The following is a 20807-nucleotide window of genomic DNA, read 5'->3' as shown; positions in this document are numbered from 1 at the left end:
CGCGTATGCGGGTGAATCCACATAAGTGTTGGTTGCATCGTCTTATTAATATGAAATTTATATGGATGTTTATTTTTAATCAATTAATTTATTAATTAATTGGCTAGTTGATGCAAGTGTAAATCATTGGACCAGATAATGGAGGCGAGCTGGTGTTGGTCAAGAAATATATTTTGAGATGATCGACAAATAATATTTGATTTCATGACGACAAGCGCCAATAATTTATTTGGATGTTTTATTTTTCAAGACGTGCATTCTTATAAGGTTCAAGGCTAACACCTTTTTTTAAAAGAAGCCTAGCTTGCACAATCAAGAAAGCTATTTTTGAAGCAAGTCACTTTTGATGAAGAATACTATTCTTGAAGAAGTCGACATTTTTGTAAAGCATACTATGTTTGAGCCCCAAAGGCTACCCATGAAATATATTTAAGTACAATAAGAGGAAGCATGGGCCCACTCTTCTGTGGAGGCAAATTGGACCCAATATTGTGTATTGAGTATCTTGTTTGTTCTATTTATTTTTAATATTTTATTTATTGTAATCAGGTTCATGTCAACCTCCCATAACATGCTCAAATTCAATCCGATGTGACCTTTACATGCCTAGCAAGGGCTACTCATGCTCTTTACATGTGTGTGATGGGCTAGGTGAATATCATATATAGCATGGCTTGCACGGCCTATACATGTTCCAAAAGTGCTGCTTTGCAATCCTTACATGCCCGACATTGTCTTAGTGAGGTCTCTATTATTCATATATGGCCTAGACTGGCTTCCAGGGATAACACGTGTCTCACACATGCTCAGTGTCAACCCAAAGTGAGTTTGCCCATCCCAAGGGAGACTACTCATGCTTTTTAGTCTCCTCTTTAATTTCTCCTACTCAGAATCATTGTGACGGTCTCTATTATTCATACATATTCCCAAAGTGCTCCTTGTGTGGAATGAAGTGTGGTCTCATATGTAATAATGGGTGGTCAATAGAGACCATGCCCAAGGCCAATAGATCATGTCCATGGACAATATTAATCATAGTGTGAAAAGGGTGGTCATATATATATACCAAAATAAGTCATAATTGAGGCACGTCACTTAATAATGATAAATTACTCTTTCCTTTCTCTAAACCTAGTCTAATCTCTCTAAGCTAGGCTAATCTAGGATAATATAGATGTAGATTGAATCAATCAATCACCATTTCTTCCAACTTTACAAAGTCAAGTGTATGAAGCCAATTTTGTATCATAGAAAGGTAATATCAATGTCCAAGATCATTTTGGCTTAATGGTGCATTAGAAAAATTAATCCATGATTAAGAGAATGAAGAGGCTTAAGCTTCATGAGAAAAAATCGTATACTTGATGTAAGAAGGAACAATTTTTTGCTAATCATGGTGAAATTAGTGTATGGAAGCATCACTTAAGAGATGATATGATAGAAGAAGCTTCACCGTGCAACTATCCCTTCATGAAACCCTAATGAAAACCAACGCAAACGTTTTCCTTTATAGTGAGCCAATGTCATGCTAATCACAGCTATTTGGAATGTGAAGCCAAGTAGTAGGAGTCAACAAACCGATGCAGCAGACATTAACAAGGCGTCAACCAGCACGGCGTAGCGAGACTGCAGCCGAGAGCGGGGAACCTGAGCCGCACAAATGAAGCCGGGCGGGCACTCGCAGCAGGCGTCAACAACCTATGCAGCAGGCATCAACAAAGCAGGTTTTAGTAACAGAAGCTCGGTAGCGGCACTGAGCTGCATGGTAAGCAGTGCAGCTGTAGCTGCGCCTGCTGCTGCTGAGCGCTACTACACCCGAGCCAGCACTTTTTGGCAGGACCGGCAGTGAGACAGCTGGCTCTCATTAGATATGGGGGTGCCCTGTAACGTGGCACCCCATTCGACCGGCACGTCACCAGTTGCGCCAGTGACGTGGCCCTTTTTTTAATAAACGTGTGTTTAAACAAGCATAGTTCTTTTTTTTTCCCCATAAGCGCGGTGAATTGAATTAGAATAGAACAAAAATTACATCAGCTGGAGCATGGAGAGCATCTAGGGAGAAACCATAGTGCCAGACAGGGGTGAATCCATACGACCAGGATACAACTGGTCAATGGGGCTATCATAGACATGGGGAACATAGGCAAGGGGCAGACAAGAGAAAGTGGCCAGGAGCTGGGAATACAAGGGGCTTCCATAAAACAGGGTGAATAGCATATGAGAGTTCATGGGGGCTGTAGGGAGGGCAGCCAACTCGGCCTGCACACTCTCCAAGAAGCAACGTCCTTCCATAATCCGGGCTCTTTTCCCATTCATCTCTGGTCATGTAGTGATCTCTGAACGCTTCATTGAACTTTGTTGCAAGCAGATGAGTGTGATAGAACTCGGTGTCCTTCAAGACAGCCTTCTTGGTCTTGTAGTTGGTTACTTCATCTTCTATAACTGTTATAGCCAGGTGATCTTTCCAGTCAGTAACCATTAGAAGCAAGGAGGTTGTCAATCTCTGACTGGAGATCGTCCAAAAACTGGTTGCCTTCCTCAATCTATGACTCCAGGTGGCTGATATTGATTTCCAGATCCTTCTCCCACTCATCCCTCATGCGTTGATCCTTACGGCCTTCGTTGGGGGGACGGTTGGCCAGAAATCGTGAGTAGTGGTAGTCAACGTCGCTAAGGAGAGCCTTCTTGGTGCGGTAGATAGCCAACTCATCTTGCAGACGCTGCTACCTTCAACGCTTGCAAGTTGACATCATAAAAGAATATTCTCAGACTTGGCGTCTGGGAAGGCCCCTCAAACAGCATGAAGTTCCTCTGTCTCCAAATAATCCAGAGGAATTCCCCCTGGCTTTATTCCAGAAAAGGCTAAGATAGCCTACAAAATCACCTAGGAGAACCTGTTTCCAGCTGGGAGAGAAACCTAAAACTTTAATCAAAGGTGCAAATACATTTTTATAGCAGGACATGCTAGAAACAAATGGAATATGTCTTCAATCTCTCCGTTGCATCTGCAACATCTGCCATCAGCTAGCTGGGCCTACATCATCCTTTCGCCCGTCCAGGTGGCTTTATGAAGGCTAAGCCACATTAGAACCAACTTCTTGGGTTCCAAGGAAGGAGCCCAGATGGACTGAAACTTGAAGTTCCATTGCTTTGCAGAGTAATTAACTTTCCACCTTCTGTTTAGCATGACATGTAGGGGGGAGGAAAGGTCAAGAGGGTCCCAAGTCGGATGCTCGAGTTTGTACCCACCTTTCCAGGTGAAGGCACGAATATCAAGCTCAGTGTATCTCTGTAGAGTCCAGATGAGGTCTGGAGGGAACTCTCTTATCCTAGATCTAATAATAGGGAGGTCACACGGTGAGCTTTGATGAACTTCAGAGAGAGCTCCAAGTTGCTGAGCCAGTCTTGCTCGTGAGGGTCCCAAAGCTGATGCCAGGTCCTGAGTCCCTTTTTGTGAAGGGTTAAGGCTCTTCTTCTGTAGTTAGGAGATATTCCTGGAATATTCAGTGCCGGCCACACCAGATGGAGTCTCCAGGGGGAAGACTAAAGTTGTGTTTGGAAAGAGGGTTAATTGTTAGGGTAGCTCAGTGTTTGTTCCAGGCTTGAACCAAGGAGCGCAGAAGATCAGAGCCGTGAGAGCTAATGGTGCCTTTTCCAAATAGAATAGTTGACAGGGGGAGGTTAGCCCAACCTGAGAACTCATGAAGTTTGAACTTGTGTTGGTTTCTGAGCAACAAGGAGGCCCATTCTTCTTGGGGATTTGTGACTACAGATAGGAGAAGCTTAACAGCCATCTTGTCAGCGATAGTTTTCAGGTCCTTGATGCCCAATCCTCCTTGGTCTTTGGGGAGAGTGCATATTTCCCATGAAACTTTGGCTGCTTTTTGGACAAAAGGGTCACCAGCCCATAGAAAATTCCTGCAGACCTTGGAAATACTCTGAAGGTGGCTGTCTCGGTAGGTCGCCAACATCCAAAAAAAGAAGATTACGTAGGCATTGAGAAAGTGGTTTGATGACCAAAACTCTCCCTGCTAGTGAAAGCCTATCCATCTGTTTAGCTTGGTTCTAAACTTGTTGCATACCCATTCCCATCTTTTTTTGAGGGAAACTCCAAAGCCCATGGGGATGCCAAGAAGCCTGAAGATCTGTCCTTCTTGGATGATCTTGCAACCTGATTCAGTCACCTAGTCAGGAAGGGAAGAGGAAGTGTAGACTCCTGTTTTGCTGTGGTTGATTTTGGACCCAAAACTCCTTAAGTGAAAGTCCATTACTGACCAAAACTCCTTAAGTGAAAGTTCATCACTGGCCAATAAGGCATTGGTATCATCAGCGAATTGAGAGACACTGTTGTTTCTCAGACCTAGGGAGTCTTATGCCCTTGATAAGGCCTCTCTGTATCCTATCTCTTATGAGGCAATCTCTTATGAGGCAATTGAGGCTATCTGCGGCAATAGCGAACAAGAGAGGAGCTAAAGGGCAACCTTGGCGAACCGACCTCATTAGATTGAAAAAGCTTGACAGTTTACCATTAAGAGCAACTCTTGCTCTTGCATTCCCAAAAAGGGTTTTAATAAAAAGAATCATTTGTTGGCCAAAACCCATGGCGTCAAGGCATCGAATAATGAAGGACCACTCGAGTCTATCATAGGCCTTGTCTGTTGAGATATCGAGCTCGTCTAGTGAGGCGGTGGACACTGATAACCCGCTTGGGAGATAGGCCCCACACTTACACCACTGGCATCGTTGGTGAGATCTTGGGTGATATGCGGCCAGTGGGATGACAGGCTGTGTGACAGCCATTCTAGAGACTGGCATAGTTATAGCGCCAGCTCATTTTAGTTGGGTTCACACTATAGAGAACCCGTGTATGTATTGGTTGAGTACCTTTCATATTATGTGTACTCTTATCTTGTATATGGTGTGTTGAGTGTTGAGTAAAGAAGAAGAAGATTTTCAGCCTCTCACCTTGTGTGTTCTCTATTAGGGTTTTGTGAGTGTGTGTGTGCTTGCAAGAGCTCAAGCTCTCTTCCCCCCTGCATCTTTTCATGGTATCAGAGCCTGGTTCGTGCTAAGGGCTGAGCTGCAAGCAAGAGAACCACAGGAAGCGGTACGAGGGTAAGAGCTTCAACTACTCTTCCCTATTTGTGTTGGTGACTACACCCTTGTCGGGAGCTCTACGGGAGGCACCGGCAAACGATCTCTGATTGAGGAGCTTTCTTCGCGGGAGTAAAGCTATAGGGCAACTATACAATCCTATCGAACAAAATTTTCTGGGCCGAAAACGCGTTTCGGGCGCGTCTGGACCTTCGTTTTTCAGAAAGCAGGCGATTTCGAGCACTGCAGGTAAGTCATCGATTCTCTGCAGCAGAACTCTGTTTTAAGAACTGCAGGAAGACAGATTAACTGTGCACACACTGTGGGTACTGCAAAGAGGTCAACAGTTGCCATTGGGTGTATGTATGCACATTAAAGTCACTGGTTGTGACATTTGAGAGTACTACAGTACCGCTGCAGGAAATACAGCAGTTTGTGTAGGACAAACCAGAGTGCTGTTTCTGGTAAAATTGTGTGTTTGGCAAGATGTCAAATGATGGGATACTGAGAAGCTAGATAAGAATAACTTCCATGCTTGGAGGTTCAGGTTGACGAATTTCCTGATGGGAAAGGGCTATTAGGACTACATAGAAGGTAAGCATGAAGAGGCACCGGAGATACTGGACATAAATCTGACTGCTGCAGATGTGAAAGAGTTTAAAGACTGGAACCAAGGAGCCAGGAAAGTTATGTATTGGCTCTCCATTAGTATACAGGACACCATGATTGGGCACATTCAGGATGCCAAGTCCCCCAAGGAGACGTGGGACACCTTGGTAAAGCTCTATGAAACAAATGCCAAGGCACGTAAGATACAGTTGAAGAATGAACTTCATACTGGAGAAAAAGAGCATGTCTGTGAATGACTATGCGTTGAAGATAAAGGGTATTGTGGAATCCCTTGCATCTATTGGTGTGTCAGTAGATGATGATGATAAGGTGGAGGTCTGTCTACGTGGTCTTGGGCCACAATAAAAGGCGTTCAAGACGTCTATTCAGACTCGGAAAAACATTCCCAACTTTACAAATTTGGTGTCTATGCTGATTATAGAAGAGGAGCTTGGGAGAAGACCAACAGTCTTCACAAAGCAAAAACAGTTCAGAGCAACAGGCCTTCTATACAAGTTCAGGTAGAGGACGAGGTAGAGGAGGCCGTAGATGCGGTCAAGGAGGTGGCCAAACAGGTAATCAGAATTATGGCCAGCAGCAGCAACAACAACAGTCCCAGAATACACAACAACAACAACAACAACACGCAGGTGGAAGAGGCAAATTCAGAGGCAGGGGGAGTCAAAGAGGCCGTGGAAATTGGCAAAGGCAGTATAATGATGCACGTGAATGCTATTATTGTGGTAAGCCTGGACATGTGCAGGCAGAATGTTATAAGAAGCAGGCTGACATGCAAAATGGGAAAGTGCAGCAAAACAACTATGCATCCTCAAGCAAAAATAATGAGGACAATGAAAGGTTATTTGTTATGCAGCATGTCGTGAATGCCATGTCTGAAAATGTTGATGCAGCACAAAAAGATGATGTATGGTATGTGGTTTCAGGTGCTTCAAACCACATGACAAGTCATGGTGGGGAGTGGTTCAAGGAGATGAAAACCCCGGAAAGACCAGGTTTTGTGGAAACAGGGGATGACACTAGTGCAGAGATTTACCTACCTATGATGGTTATGTGGCACATCACTACGCATATATGGCAAAGGTTGTGCAAGTTGTTGAGCCCACATGCATTGATGAGACTGTTGGAAATGTGTGTTGGGAGAAAGCTATGGATGAAGAGAAGAATGCACTATATGGAAATGAGACTTGGGATTTAGTGCAATTGCCTGAAGGCAAGAAAGCCATTGGATGCAAGTGGGTGTACAAAGTAAAACATAACAGTGATGGAAGCATAAACAAGTACAAGGCTAGATTGGTAGCCAAAGGATATGCGCAGACATATGGCATTGATTATGAGGAAACTTTCAGCCCAGTTGCCAAGATGGCAACAGTGAGAGTTGTGATAGCAGTGGCTGCGTCAAAGCAATGGTCTTTACATCAGATGGATGTAAAGAATGCATTCTTGCATGGGGATTTGCAAGAAGAGGTGTATATGTTGCAGCCACCTGGTTATGAGGATGTGGGTCACCCTGAGCATGTTTGCAGGTTGAAGAAAGCCTTGTATGGCTTAAAACAAGCACCAAGAGCATGGTCTGACAAGATTTCTGAATATCTTGTCACTATTGGCTTTCATGTAGCCAATGCAGATTTCTCGCTGTATGTGAGACATGGTGATAGAGGGGTTGTGCTTATTGTCATCTATGTAGATGACTTGATCATTACGGGGGACCATGATGCAGAGATCTTTGATGTAAAGATCTTGCTTAGACAGAAGTTTGAGATGAAGGATCTGGGGGAGCTCAGATATTTTTTGGGCATTGAGGTGATTAGGTCACCACATGGTATTGGATTACTGCAGAGACAGTATGGCTTGGACATGTTGTCCAAGTATGGTATGACAGGCTGTAAGCCTATTTCCATGCCATTAGATCAGAATGGCAAGTTGAGTGCAGATTCAGGAGAGATCTTGGAGGATCCTACTATGTATAGGCGCATAGTAGGAAGTTTAATCTACATGACGATCACCAAACCAGATTTGAGCTATGCTGTTAGGTTGGTGAGTCAGTTTATGCAGGTTCCACGGAAACCGCATTTGGATGCAGTGAGACGCATACTGAGGTATGTGAGGTCTACTTTGCATTGTGAACTATTCTATGAGACTGGGATAGAGATATGTGTACATGGGTACACAGATGCTGATTGGGCTGGTCTACTTTGCATTGTGGACTATTCTATGAGACTGGGATAGAGATATGTGTACATGGGTACACAGATGCTGATTGGGCTGGTAGTATCTCAGATAGAAGATCTACCAGTGGATTCATGTTTTCTTTGGGGAGTGCTGCTGTGACTTGGAGCAGCAAGAAGCAGCCTACGATTACTCTATCCAGTACAGAGGCCGAGTACAGAGGAGCTGCTATGGCAGCATGTGAGGTAGCTTGGTTGAGAAAGCTACTTGCAGATTTGGGTCTATCAGTGGATAGACAAGTTGTCATTTTCTGTGACAACATTAGCAGTATACAGTTGGCTAGGAACCTAGTCTTTCATGCTCGTACAAAGCAAATAGAGGTCCACTACCACTTCGTCAGAGAGAAGGTCTTGTTTATGTCAGCACAGAGGATCAGGTAGCTGACATCTTCACCAAAGGATTGGGTACAGAGAAGCTCCGCAGATTCAGAGCTTCACTTGGTGTACATGAGATGGAGTTGAGCTCAAGAGGGAGTGTTGAGATATCGAGCTCGTCTAGTGAGGCGGTGGACACTGATGACCCGCTTGGGGGATAGGCCCCACACTTACACCACTGGCATCGTTGGTGAGATCTTGGGTGATATGCGGCCAGTGGGATGACAGGCTATGTGACAGCCATTCTAGAGACTGGCATAGTTATAGCGCCAGCTCATTTTAGTTGGGTTCACACTATAGAGAACCCGTGTATGTATTGGTTGAGTACCTTTCATATTATGTGTACTCTTATCTTGTATATGGTGTGTTGAGTGTTGAGTAAAGAAGAAGAAGATTTTCAGCCTCTCACCTTGTGTGTTCTCTATTAGGGTTTTGTGAGTGTGTATGCTTGCAAGAGCTCAAGCTCTCTTTCCCCTGCATCTTTTCATTGTTGTCAAAGTCAATCTTGACAAAGACAAAATTCTGCCTTGACTCAGTGGGGCAGATTCAAAACCTTCCCATAGAGAAATCACTGCTTCCACAAGTTTGCGGCCCTTGATAAACCCTTTTTGTTCAGAGGATATCCATTTCATCAAAAGGACGCAAATCCTATTGGACACAGGCTTGGCGAAGATCTTGTAAGCGGTGTTAAGCATAGTGAGCGGCCTCCAGTTTGCTAGATCAGGGGGATGCCATTCTCCTGGGACGCAAGAGGGTTGGGGAGTTGTTGCAGGAGGAGTTGATTGTGAGATCTAATGGCCTACTGTAGTTTATCTGCGTATTCCACAGGTAGAACCTTCTGAAACAGGGGGTCAAGGTCGCCTATAGCATCATGATCCTTTAGCGGGATAGGGGAGCCTACTGAGACGTTGGACACAAGCAGTGAAGTACGGTGAGGCAAAGGATTAGAAGAGTCCCATGCATTTGCTGTAGTGGCATTAGCGGGAGCAAGACTCGGAGTCGACGCGTTCGGGTTGTGAAAGGAGAGAGGACCAGGAAAGGAGGGGGAGTACATCCTGCCCTACTAGGGCAAGAGGCAAGTTAGGGTTAGCTTGCTAAGCCATGGCTTAGCAGACAGTTAGGGTTAGAACTCTCTCTTGGATTACCTCTTCTCTCTCTCTCTCTCTCTCTCTCTCTCTCTCTCTCTCTCTCTCTCACCTTATCATTTTGCAGTTTTTTTTCTCCTTTTAATAACGAGCGTAGTTCAAACGTGCGTCGCTTGACAGGATGGTTAACAACCTCGCCTTCCAAAGCAGCAATCGCATGTTCAAATCTTGGGTACTCACAAGGTTCAAACTTTTGTTTAAGCATTGTGTGTTCAATGGGCTCCCGGTTGCCACATGTACAGAATCACCCTTGATGAGAAAAACCTATCAATTAAGGAAGATTAGTCAATTTCAAGAGTTTTTTTATGTTTATGAGAAATATTTAAAAGGATTAAGCTACTCCTAATGCTTGCTAACACTCTAATGCATACAAATCAAACAAAAAACATACAAATCAACAAAAATTAATGATTCTACCTCTATGTTTAACTCTAAAGAAAGCTAAAAATCACTAAAAATTGCATTCTATTGCTTTGTTTGATGCAATGGATGCAAACTAAGCCTAATACACTATGTGCAAGCCCTAGGAACCTTAAAAACCACATTAACAAACAACAAAAACAACAGTTTAAGCTAAAAATTCAATAAAAAAGCATTCTTTATAAAAACCAAAAAGGGAGCTATTTCTCACAAAATCACACACAAATCTCCATCAAAACCACATCTTTTTCATGGGAAACTATTAATCAAGACAATGGGCAATGGGTAATGCATAGATTAGAGGAAAACTATGGAAAAAGCCAAGGGATGATCCCCCTGGTAGCGGCGCCAAAAATGTTATGGCTCACCCTAACCCCCCTTGAAACACATCCAACAAGAGATTACCTGGTGAACCGCAACTATTATGAGGATCTTTCCAATGGCTGAGCTCGTAACCCTTGAGGTCTCCAAGCTCTACAACTCCTTGAGAAGCAATTCCACCGCGCCTTCCTATGACCATTGGCACACCGTCGCGTTGCACTACGTGTACTCGTCCCTCCTCTCACCTCACTTCACTCATACACACTCACTAGCATGCATTAGAGAGAGAGAGATTAGCAAGAGCAAGACTCTATTGTACAATGGAAGAGTCCTCTGTATTATAAGATATATTCACTTATATACATGGCCATAATTGTTCATACTCACTTAAACTATGGCCGGCCGGCACTTTATGCTCATAAGAGGCCTAATACTATTACAATGACTACTCTCATAATATATCCATGAAGTACATCACTTGAGACTTCATCCTAACTTATTACCACATGCTGACCTTTTGGTGTATCTACCTTGACTCCTTGATATAAGATAATGGTAATAGCTATTGTTAACCCTAGGAGGAATAGGTTAACATTCCCCCCTTCCTGATGCCGATTGCATCCTCGTGATCGCGTTGAGGACCTTTGTGTGGGTGTATTAACAAGCTTTGTTAATGGCCTTTGATGTTGAGTGACATTGAATGGTTGTTGTTCCTCCGAAAGGAATAAAAAGGCTAGTTAGTAAATGAAAAGGCTAGAGATTAGCGGAAATTCCTAATGGGGTGGGTGCATGGGGGTATTTGCCAATGATTGCATTGTTATATTTTTGTGAGCCCTTTTTTGTTAATATTTTTTGCTCGCTTTGTTTTTTGGCAATCATAAGCAGAGTTACATGGGATTTGTGTTGGTTGGGAAACTAAGAGATGTTAATAATGGGGAGAAGAGAAGGAAGGATCTGGAGGAACGTAGACATAATCATTAGAACGAGATTATGATTCAAAATTTGTCCTTTGATTCATTGAAATGACATTCATTCTAATTTGGCTTTCGATGATATCCCTTTGTGTGGTAGGATTCTTGTGAAATCTTGTTGAGCAGGACCTATTCTTGCATGCTTCTTTCCATGTGTTGTTTATGTTTTTATGTATATTTAAGTGCTCTACGAAGCAGATAGACATGAAGTACATTAAAGGAGTCAATTGGACTCTGATTAAGCTACTGCTTATTGAAGTAGCCACTTATTGGTGAGGCATGAAAGGATTACGTCGACTTGTGAGGCTTAGATAGATATCTTCACCAAGGATTAGATAGATATCTTCACCAAGGATTAGAGATCAATGTGTTCAAAAGACTTGTTGAAGTAGCCACTTATTGGTGAGGCATGAAAGAATTACGTCGACTTGTGAGTCTTAGATAGATATCTTCACCAAGGATTAGAGATCAATGTGTTCAAAAGACTTGTGTTTGGAGAGGTTTGCAATTTAAAGGAAAGTTCCAGGCGATGGGTTGTACCATGGACCAGGCTTTCGCCCACCATGGCCTCCCCATCGAGAGATGTACCTGGAAAGTTATCGATGGATAAGGCCTGGGTGCAAATGTCCTCCAGTGCATGAGTATGGATATGCACTCATGGAGCAACTTCTACATTAACTTATCAAAAATAATAGTAAGCCATAAGCTTAACAAAAATGTATTGGCTATTGAAGATCGTTGGGAGTTGCTTGTGATATTCTGCCATTTTTAGGTAGGCCATATGTGTGACTCCCTTGTGTGTGTCTCTTTGTTTGTTTTTTTTTTTTCGGCTACTACCTAGCGACGACAAGCAAAAAAGCAAAAAAGTTCTTGTGGATACTCTCCTTTTTTAGAGAATAGGTTCTTATGTCTGCCATGTATCTTTTACACTCATGCTTCTCATCCAGAGATGGGTGAAAAGAGCATTAAGAGTTTATCTTTTGCACTCATGCTTCTCATCCAGAGAGGGGTGAAAAGAGCATTAAGAGTTTATCTTTGATGTGCTCATAAGTGTTCGCACAGACGTGGGAATTGAATCTTGAATTTTTGGGTGAAAAGAGCATTAAGAGTTTATCTTTTGCACTCATGCTTCTCATCCAGAGAGGGGTGAAAAGAGCATTAAGAGTTTATCTTTGATGTGCTCATAAGTGTTCGCACAGACGTGGGAATTGAATCTTGAATTTTTGGCTCAAGTGTTATCGAGGTGGTAAGTACAGCTTTTGGTTGGTTGCCATTGGGGAAAATTGAACACACAAGCTCTTGTGTAGGTGTTGAATGCAGGAGAGGGGTTGTGTGGTTTGCTTGGTGTTGCTTGGGCCTCCATTCTTGTCGAACTTTATGTGAAGCTGTTGGGGTTAAAGGTGTTGGTGAAGCGTTCCTTCCTTTGTTCAATCTTGGCAACCATATGATGGGATTATCATTATAGTATCCTTGTTGTTGAAGCACGTACACAAGCACCCATCTTTGATGAGCATTATGAATTGGTGGCTGATGTTTTTGGTGCTGAGGTTCTTTTTTTGTGCAAGCTTAGGGGACTTTTTGATGCGTTGGGAATCCAAGATTTGGTATTTCCTTGGTAGTATCCTTGTGCTTTGCAGTAATCTTTTTGGTACCCACACTTGTTGACATGTTGGAGTTCTTTGAGGAACTCGCATAGTCTTTTGTGGATGATGATGTAGAGTACTTTTATTTTCCCTTTTGGCCTCTGAGTGTTGCATTGAGGAAGAGGCTTTGATGATTGAGGCACCCAAATTGGATTGGTGCCTTCGTAGTAGCCTTGGGCTACAAGTAGTTGCTTCTCCACCCACATTTTGATACCATTAAGATACTTTGATTTTGGCTTTTTCGATGGAGTCTTCTTTTTGATGATGGAAGTGGAAGGTTGTGGGTCCTCCTTCACATTGGTTGGCACTGAGATTACGGGTTTGAGACTCATGGGGAGGTTGTTGATAAGGCTTGAGTCTCGCACAAAGTGGATGTTGATGATGATGAGGCTTGTGAGCATGCAACTGTCTCCTTTGGTGAGGTTGGTTGATGAAGAGGCGTTGGCTCTGGAGCTTTTCCCTTAAGTTCCTATTTAGAGGTAAACGGCTGCACTTGGGGATCTTCTTCAGGAATAGATGTGGATTGCGAGATTGTGGCATTGGACTTTGTTGGTGAGGATGGAGTTGAAGGGGTAGAACCTTTATCGGAGTGTCATTGATGCAGATGGTAGGTCATTGTGTAGAGGGGCTTTCGTGGAAGAGGCTTGTAACTTTTTGTGTTTAGCATCATCTTCCGTGCAGTATGGTATTGTCAACTTTGTGTCATTGACCATCATGATGACCGTATCACTAGCAAAGCAAAGTGGTGCTTGGGAAGCAATAGTCCATTTATGCCCCAAGATCAAATCTACTTCCAACACATACTCAACCATAAAAAACTAAGTAAGGGGGTTAGTTTTAATATACATTGTATTTTCCCAAACATGGCATATTCAAGTCTTGCAAGTAAGGGGGTTAGTTTTAATATACATTGTATTTTCAAGGTACCCCAAACATGGCATATTCAAGTCTTGTGTGAATGGAATTCTTTTAGGATGAGCCGTGAGTGTTGGTTGACCTAACAAATCCCATAACTCGAGGGTCATGAGATTGTGCTCTCGTGTTGGATAAAGCACTGCTTGAATTGTGATGAGTTTAGTGGAAAGTTCTAATCCAAACATAATTCTTGGGATATTCTCAGTAAGATATGTTGGAAGTTTCAGCTCCTCTAAGGTCTCTTCCTCTCATAAAAGTAATTTCACAATGCCTACAGGAGTGTTCAAGGTGACTGTTTGCATGGATTCATCAATTGAATACAATGAGTCACTTACCCAAGTTCCACCCAGGATGACATCATACTCAAGGGGATCTGGGATAACACGAAATCTAAATTCCACATTTCCACCATTGTTTAAGTAGCATAGCTAAAGTAACTTAGAACTTCATGTTTTCTCCATTGGCACCTCTTGCAAGACCATTGTCACCTCTTGCAAGACCATTGTCTTTAGGGATGATTTTAGGTTGTCCCACACCTTGTCTTGAAAAGCCGTGGATAAAGGCTGTTTTCAAGGTCCTGAAGTTCATCTTAATCGTTAGTATCAATGTGATGAACCATCGACTAACCTTTCCCACTAAACATAGGTTCAATGCATGTACCTTGGTGGAGCAGTTTGGATTTCCAAAGACTGCATCGTTGTTCAAACACTTGTATAAATTGAACATGATCAGTTGTTCCATTATATTTGCCCATGATTTTGGAACACTGTACAGTCGTGTAGATGTTAATGTGGTTAGGGACTCACTTAGTCCTTGGGCAACCCCCCTCCCTAGATTAGTCAGTATGTCCAAGGTATGAGCATCTAGGGGTTGAAAAGGGTTGGTACCTATAGGATGTGTGGGAATGTTAGGCAATGGACCACCGGTGGGATTGAAGTGTGAGAGGGGGTGTAAAACCCGATGACATGCTTGGTGTTGGCATGGAAAATGGTATTAGGAGTTGAAGTTGGGGCATGGATCTCAATGGCTCGAAGATATCACCATTGGGTTCAGCCTATGTATAAGCCCATGTAATCCCTCTATCGTGGCCATATCTTGACGTTGTCAATTGCTATGTTAATGAGCAGGCACAGTTTTTTTTTGTTGCTTTTTAGGTTTCTTATAGCCCGTTATACAGCCTCAGGAGGCTTGGCGTACTCTTCATTGGATCAAACGAGTGTCTGCTTGTCCTAATAAGCTTAGGTGCTACATGCATGTGAATAACCTGAGATATTTTTTCAGAAAAAGTGCATGCCAGTAGAATCCCAAACGGAAGAAGAGGTCTCAAAAACTATTTTCCATCACTGTCTCAAGATGAATTTTTTTTCCAGAAAGATTTTCCCTGTTTCTCAGCCCATTTTGTATGTGTTCCAAAAGAAATTTGAAAAAACTTTGTATGAGAGAGCTGTAGTATTTTTGGAGTACTGCAACTTTGTCTCTCTGCTTTTTCCATGATTTTATCATTTAGACACTCAAAAAGTAGCCCAAATATGATTTGCAATCGTTTTTGAGCTGTTTTGGGCGATTTTTAGTGCTTTAAGGACCGTTTTTTACCTTAATTTTTGGGTCAAATCTTGAGGCTGCTGGTGGTTGGAAGCCAAAATGATGGATTTTGCTCTCGGATGGTCGAGACCAATTTTGAAGAGCTCGATATCGACTTTCTGATAAGCACTAGAGTGCGTTCATCGGATTCACAGTTTAGGAGAACGAACCTCCAAACAAGACTGTTTTCTAAAGTTTTTCTTTTGGCCGATGGACACCCCCTTCATGATGTGAACTAGGAAGGTGCAGTTCACGATGCGAAACAGACTTCACGCAAAAAAAATTGGTACAGGGGTTGTTTTACAACGTGAAACAGTCGATACGGTTCACGATGTTAACCGCTTAAGGCGAAAATGTTTTTGACCCGTTCTAGTGTCCCCAAGCTGAAATGTCACAAGCAATTGTAGTGTTGCTACCATCTTACATTATATGTTTATAAATTTGAGACCAATTTCCATCTCGATCAAATTCTAAATATTCCAACAAACATCATATTTATGAAGTTGAAAAATTATACAAAATCTAACTCGTCTATATATGAAAACTCACTCATGTATATATTCAAAAAATGATTTACAAAGTTACATTTCAATGATCTTCAGAGGGGGCTGTGGCATATTATTAGGAGGTGGGAGATCGGGTGGGATCTTCTGTAGGAGATTTCCAGGAGGGCACTTTAGATGTGGGAGATTGGGAGGGTGCTTCAAATTGTTGTGCCGATGGTGGAATGGGAGGAATGGGAGCCCTGGGAGCTCGGGAGGATAGCAATTCACAACAAGGCAATCGATTGTGTCTGCCCGAAATTGCCTAACATCAAAACTTGTATAGGATCCTAGAGGTGGACTCTGTATAAAGTTGGATAAGCGTTTAATGCAGAATATATAAGAAAAAAATACTAATTTAATAGAACCTACATTGTCTTGTAGCTGAAAAGTCCTTTGTAGTAGCAATTTCGTGTTTAGACAGACCCTCCATCCACATGAGTGGGAGTCGGGTTGTATTGGACCTTTTACTATACTCATTTTTATATTCGAAATATTGTCTTGAGTCAAAGCCTCCTAGGCATTCAACATTTTCTTAATAGACCTGAAAAATAAGCTTATTAAATATTCCTTATTTAAAAGTTTTAACAGGTTAGAGTTGCCAATATTTCTAACCGAAACACTTACAATTGGACATGTTTGTGGTAGCCTGCCATCAAGTTGTCTAAATAACAAACTCTGGCGTGAAGGTCAAAAAAGACCATGCTCCAATGGCTTTTACAAAGACCTTAAAGACTTACAAAAAAGATCATTAATGATTTTATCATGTATAAAAATTATGCTGGTACTTACATTTCGTGGTGGTAAGCACAAAACCACATGGAAGGGATCCATGTCAGCATAGGATGTCAGCATAGGGAACTAATTCAAGATATTTAAAAAAGTGACATTCTGATTATGCAATCATGTCGACAGCAGTGGGTCCAGCAGAAGCACATGACTCTGCACTGGAAATGGCAGATTTCCTACAATCATTCTGCAAGAAAAGAAACATATCAATCCTACAAGATGAAAAGAAGTTAAGGTTATACAAATGTCTCTCTCTAACTAAAATAAGAAACACTTATGAAAGAATAGGCAACACAATCGAGTTTGTAAAACTCTTAAATCATCTGGAGAAAATGTAAAAATTTTGGTTTCTTGCATAACATATAAAGGAACATCAAAACTACGACGGGCTGAGAAATTGCAGTGCCTCTTGGTTCTGTGCATCCAGGTTATCGAGAAATTGTTGTCTTTGAGCCTGGTGACATAATGCTTTGAGCTGTTCACTTACTTACCGTGCTTGTTGTGCTTGTTGTTCAGCCATCTGTTCTCTATGCAGGTCCAACCCTCACTTTCGAGTCAAAACAACAAGTGTCCCACTCATGGGCCACTTCTTCTACTCTCACTCCATCCCTCTCTCTTATGAAGAGAGGGATCTCTAGGATATTTCTCATTCGTGAATCAAGAATAGGGAGAGGAGATAAGAAACAGTCGTATTTGTAGTGCACTCACCAAAGCGAGTGCATGTCTTTGTCCTTGACAGTCATGCGCGATGTGCATGCAAGCGATGTGCATGCATTGTCAGGATGTAGCTATCTTGGAAAAACTCAATCATAAAATCCTATCTTGCCTCTTGAAGGCAAGAGAGGGCTGAGGGTTGCCACCATGCCTGGAGTCCATAATGTTCGTAGGATGCCACGAACAAGTCTTTGGAAAGGCAGCTTAGTGATACATAGTTACATACATCTCATTGCCTGTCTAAACTCTGTCATCATGCCACGGTACTAGTAAAGCCTTCTTTATCCTGGAGCTTTCTTGTAATTTGGAGGGATCTGAGAATGCAGCTATCTTCTTTGCTACACTAGGATCACGGATTGCCCTCCTAGTAGTCTTTTTTTTTCGGGCCATCTGAAACCACCACATAAAACCCAGTAGTGGATGAAATAAAATAAGAAAGGTTAGAAAAAGAGAAAATCTATGTAAATCACCACAACGCGAATAGGCCATTTCTCATGCCGAAGAATCACTATTGCGTTGTGATGATTTGTAGGAAATTAATAGTATAAAAATTATGAAATAACCAAAATAGATATTCTGAATGAATTATTTAAGCTTTCAGCCTTTCTTAAATATGAGAATGGTAATTTAGAATAACATATACATTTTGATATTCGGACGTTTTGGTATTTTTTAAGTTTTCTCTAATGAGAAATTAGAAATTAGTGAATTTTTTACAAGGCCCTCCAAATAACCTCTGAAATGTCCTAATGTCACAACAGTGGTACTCTCTCGCTCTCTCTCTCTCTCACACATCCTAGTAATGAATGCACAAGATCTCTAATTGAGCTAGATGAAGAGCTTTACTTGATCTAACTTGAGGGAGTAAAGGAAGCAATGTGGATGGCACCATAGTATATTTGCCTCTATGATGGATGACACGGGACCTCAAATACTTTTTGAATAATAATATGAAAACTCACATAAACATCAAGAACTAAACCAAAATAATAAAGGGAAAAACCTTCTCAGTAATTTCTCACATCAAAACATCACTATCATGTCCCAGCCATACCAGCTTATGAGCACAAGGCTCGTCAGTCTCACCAACATACAGGTTGTCGATTCAAACACATTACACATTACACATACAGGTTGTCGATTCAAACACATTACACATTAGCAACACTTGCCAAAATTACACGACAACACATAAGCATTAAATTCAACACTTATTTTCAGCCATCCCTAAATTCATATGTCCTACACATGGAATATTTGGAATCACCCAAGTGCCATGCTATGAATATAGTGGTAATTAGGCATCCCAAATTAACCACAGAGGGTGGGACAGACAAATCGTAACATCCCTCCCCTGCGCGCCTGGGATAGCAACTATCCTCAGTTGCATCATATCAATTGCCTTGTGTTTGAAATTAAGATTGGATGAGGTCAAGATAGGCACAGAAAAACCATTGGGGAAAACTTGATCAACACATAATGCATATAGTGTGGAAAATATTTAAAGTATGCATGCTAAATTTTATTCTTACTTGTTGAGAAATGAATAATAATCTAATGAATTTATTTTTGAAATCTTATTATAAAGGTAAAGATGGTTTTAAAGGAAATTTAAATGACTTTGCTGAAAATGTGAATTGTTGGCGAAATCAAGTCAATACATACCTCCATCGTTTGATAGTGTAGTTGAAATTTTCTGGCAAAGAAACAATTTAACACTCCAAAAACATGTAAATCTATATAGACTTTCTCTTCATATGAAATATAAATTTCTTAAATCAAATATTGAAGAAAGGACAAAGATAGCAATAAAGGTTAAATTTTAGAGTGGCCATTGCAATAGTACTTGAAATAACAATTCAAGAGAAACTTGACATCATAGAAATAAAATATAAACTGATTATTGATATCAAAGTTGGAGAAACTTACCTTGAGTTGAAAAGTTGTTTGCTATTAAAGAAAAATAGAATTTGAAATGAATAAAAATAATAATTATAACAAGTACAATAATAACTTTACAATCCTCTAGTAATAAGGATGTGATCAGGTACAATTATTTTCTCGGGTGGTAACTTAGTTTTAAGGTAATGAAGTCGGGTAGTAAATTCCTCATCATATTATATTAATAAGTCATCCTCTATGCTATATCCTCAAATGATGTTTATTTGTTCCATGATGTCGGAGCGAAGACCCTAGTGTTGCCAATGGGTATCATGACAAAACATTATTCATAGTCACATTCCAAATCTTTAACCATTCATGGTCTTATTGATTATTGAAGATCCGCAATAACTGTTGAAAAAGAGTGTTAACCATTTCTAGGGTTAACAAGAGCTACTACCATTATCTTACATCAAGGATTCAAGGTAGATACAGCAAAAGAACATACATTCAAGATATGAAGCAAATGTGTCCAAATCTATAACTTGGATGAGCACCCGTAATGGTCAGACGGAATACTTATGGCAATTTCTGCTTTAAGAGCGTGTGGTAACAAGTTAGGATGAAGTACCAAGTGATGTACTTCATAAATATATTATGAGAGTAGTCATTGGTAATAGCATTATGCCTCTTATGAGCCTTAAGTGCCCGCTCGGCCACAGTTTAAGTGAGTGTGAACACTTATGGCCATGTATATAAGTGAAAATCTCTCATAATACAAAGGACTCTCCCATTGTACAATTGAGTGTGTCTCTTGCTAATCTCTCTCTAATGCTTACTAGTGAGTATACATGAGTGAAGTGAGGTGAGAGGAGGGACGAGTGCACATAGTGCAACGTGGTGGGGTGACAACGCACCGCGGGAGGCTATGCCAAAATTGCTACTCAAGGAGTGGTGGAGCTTGGAGACCTCAAGGGTTACGAGCTTGGCCATCAGAAAGATCCCCACGGCAGTTGTGATTCACCAAGTAATCTTCTTGTTGGATGTGTTTTGACGAGGGTTTGGACGAGCCATAACATTTTTGGCGCCGCTGTCGGGAAGCCATCCCTTGGGTTTTTCTATTGTATTTCTCTAATCTACGCATTACCCATTGCCCATTGTCTTTAGTAATGGTTTACCATGAAAAAGATGTGGTTTTGGAGGTGATTTGTGTGTGATTTAGTGAGGAATAGCTCTCTTTTTTTGTTTTGTAAAGAATGCTTTTTTGCTTATTTTTAGCTTAAATCGTTGTTTTGTTGTTGTTAATTTGATTTTTAATATTCCCAGGGTTTGCACATAGAGTGTATTATGCTTTGTTTGCTTCCATTGCATCAAAAAATGCAATAGAATGCATTTTTAGTATTTTTTAGCTCTCTTTTTTAGTTTACCATAGAGTGAAAATCATTATTTTTTTTTGCTAATTTTCATGTTTTTTGTTAGATTTATTTGCATAAGTGTGTTAGTAATAAATTAGGGTAGCTTAATCTCTCAAAAAATTTCTCAAAAACATTAAAAAACTCTT

The 20807-nt window shown here is 41.3% G+C and overlaps 1 pseudogene; it reads right to left on the bottom strand.

The window, feature by feature from the left end:
- Window positions 1–3034: 3034 nt before the first annotated feature.
- On the bottom strand, window positions 3035–4121 carry LOC147614724 (uncharacterized; annotated as a pseudogene).
- Window positions 4122–20807: the final 16686 nt, after the last annotated feature.

The sequence above is a fragment of the Cibotium barometz genome, chromosome 41 (genome assembly GCF_041138505.1).
Source record: "Cibotium barometz isolate CiBa-2024 chromosome 41, ASM4113850v1, whole genome shotgun sequence".
Classification (NCBI taxonomy): domain Eukaryota; kingdom Viridiplantae; phylum Streptophyta; class Polypodiopsida; order Cyatheales; family Cibotiaceae; genus Cibotium; species Cibotium barometz.
This window is presented reverse-complemented; position numbering and strand designations above follow the sequence as displayed.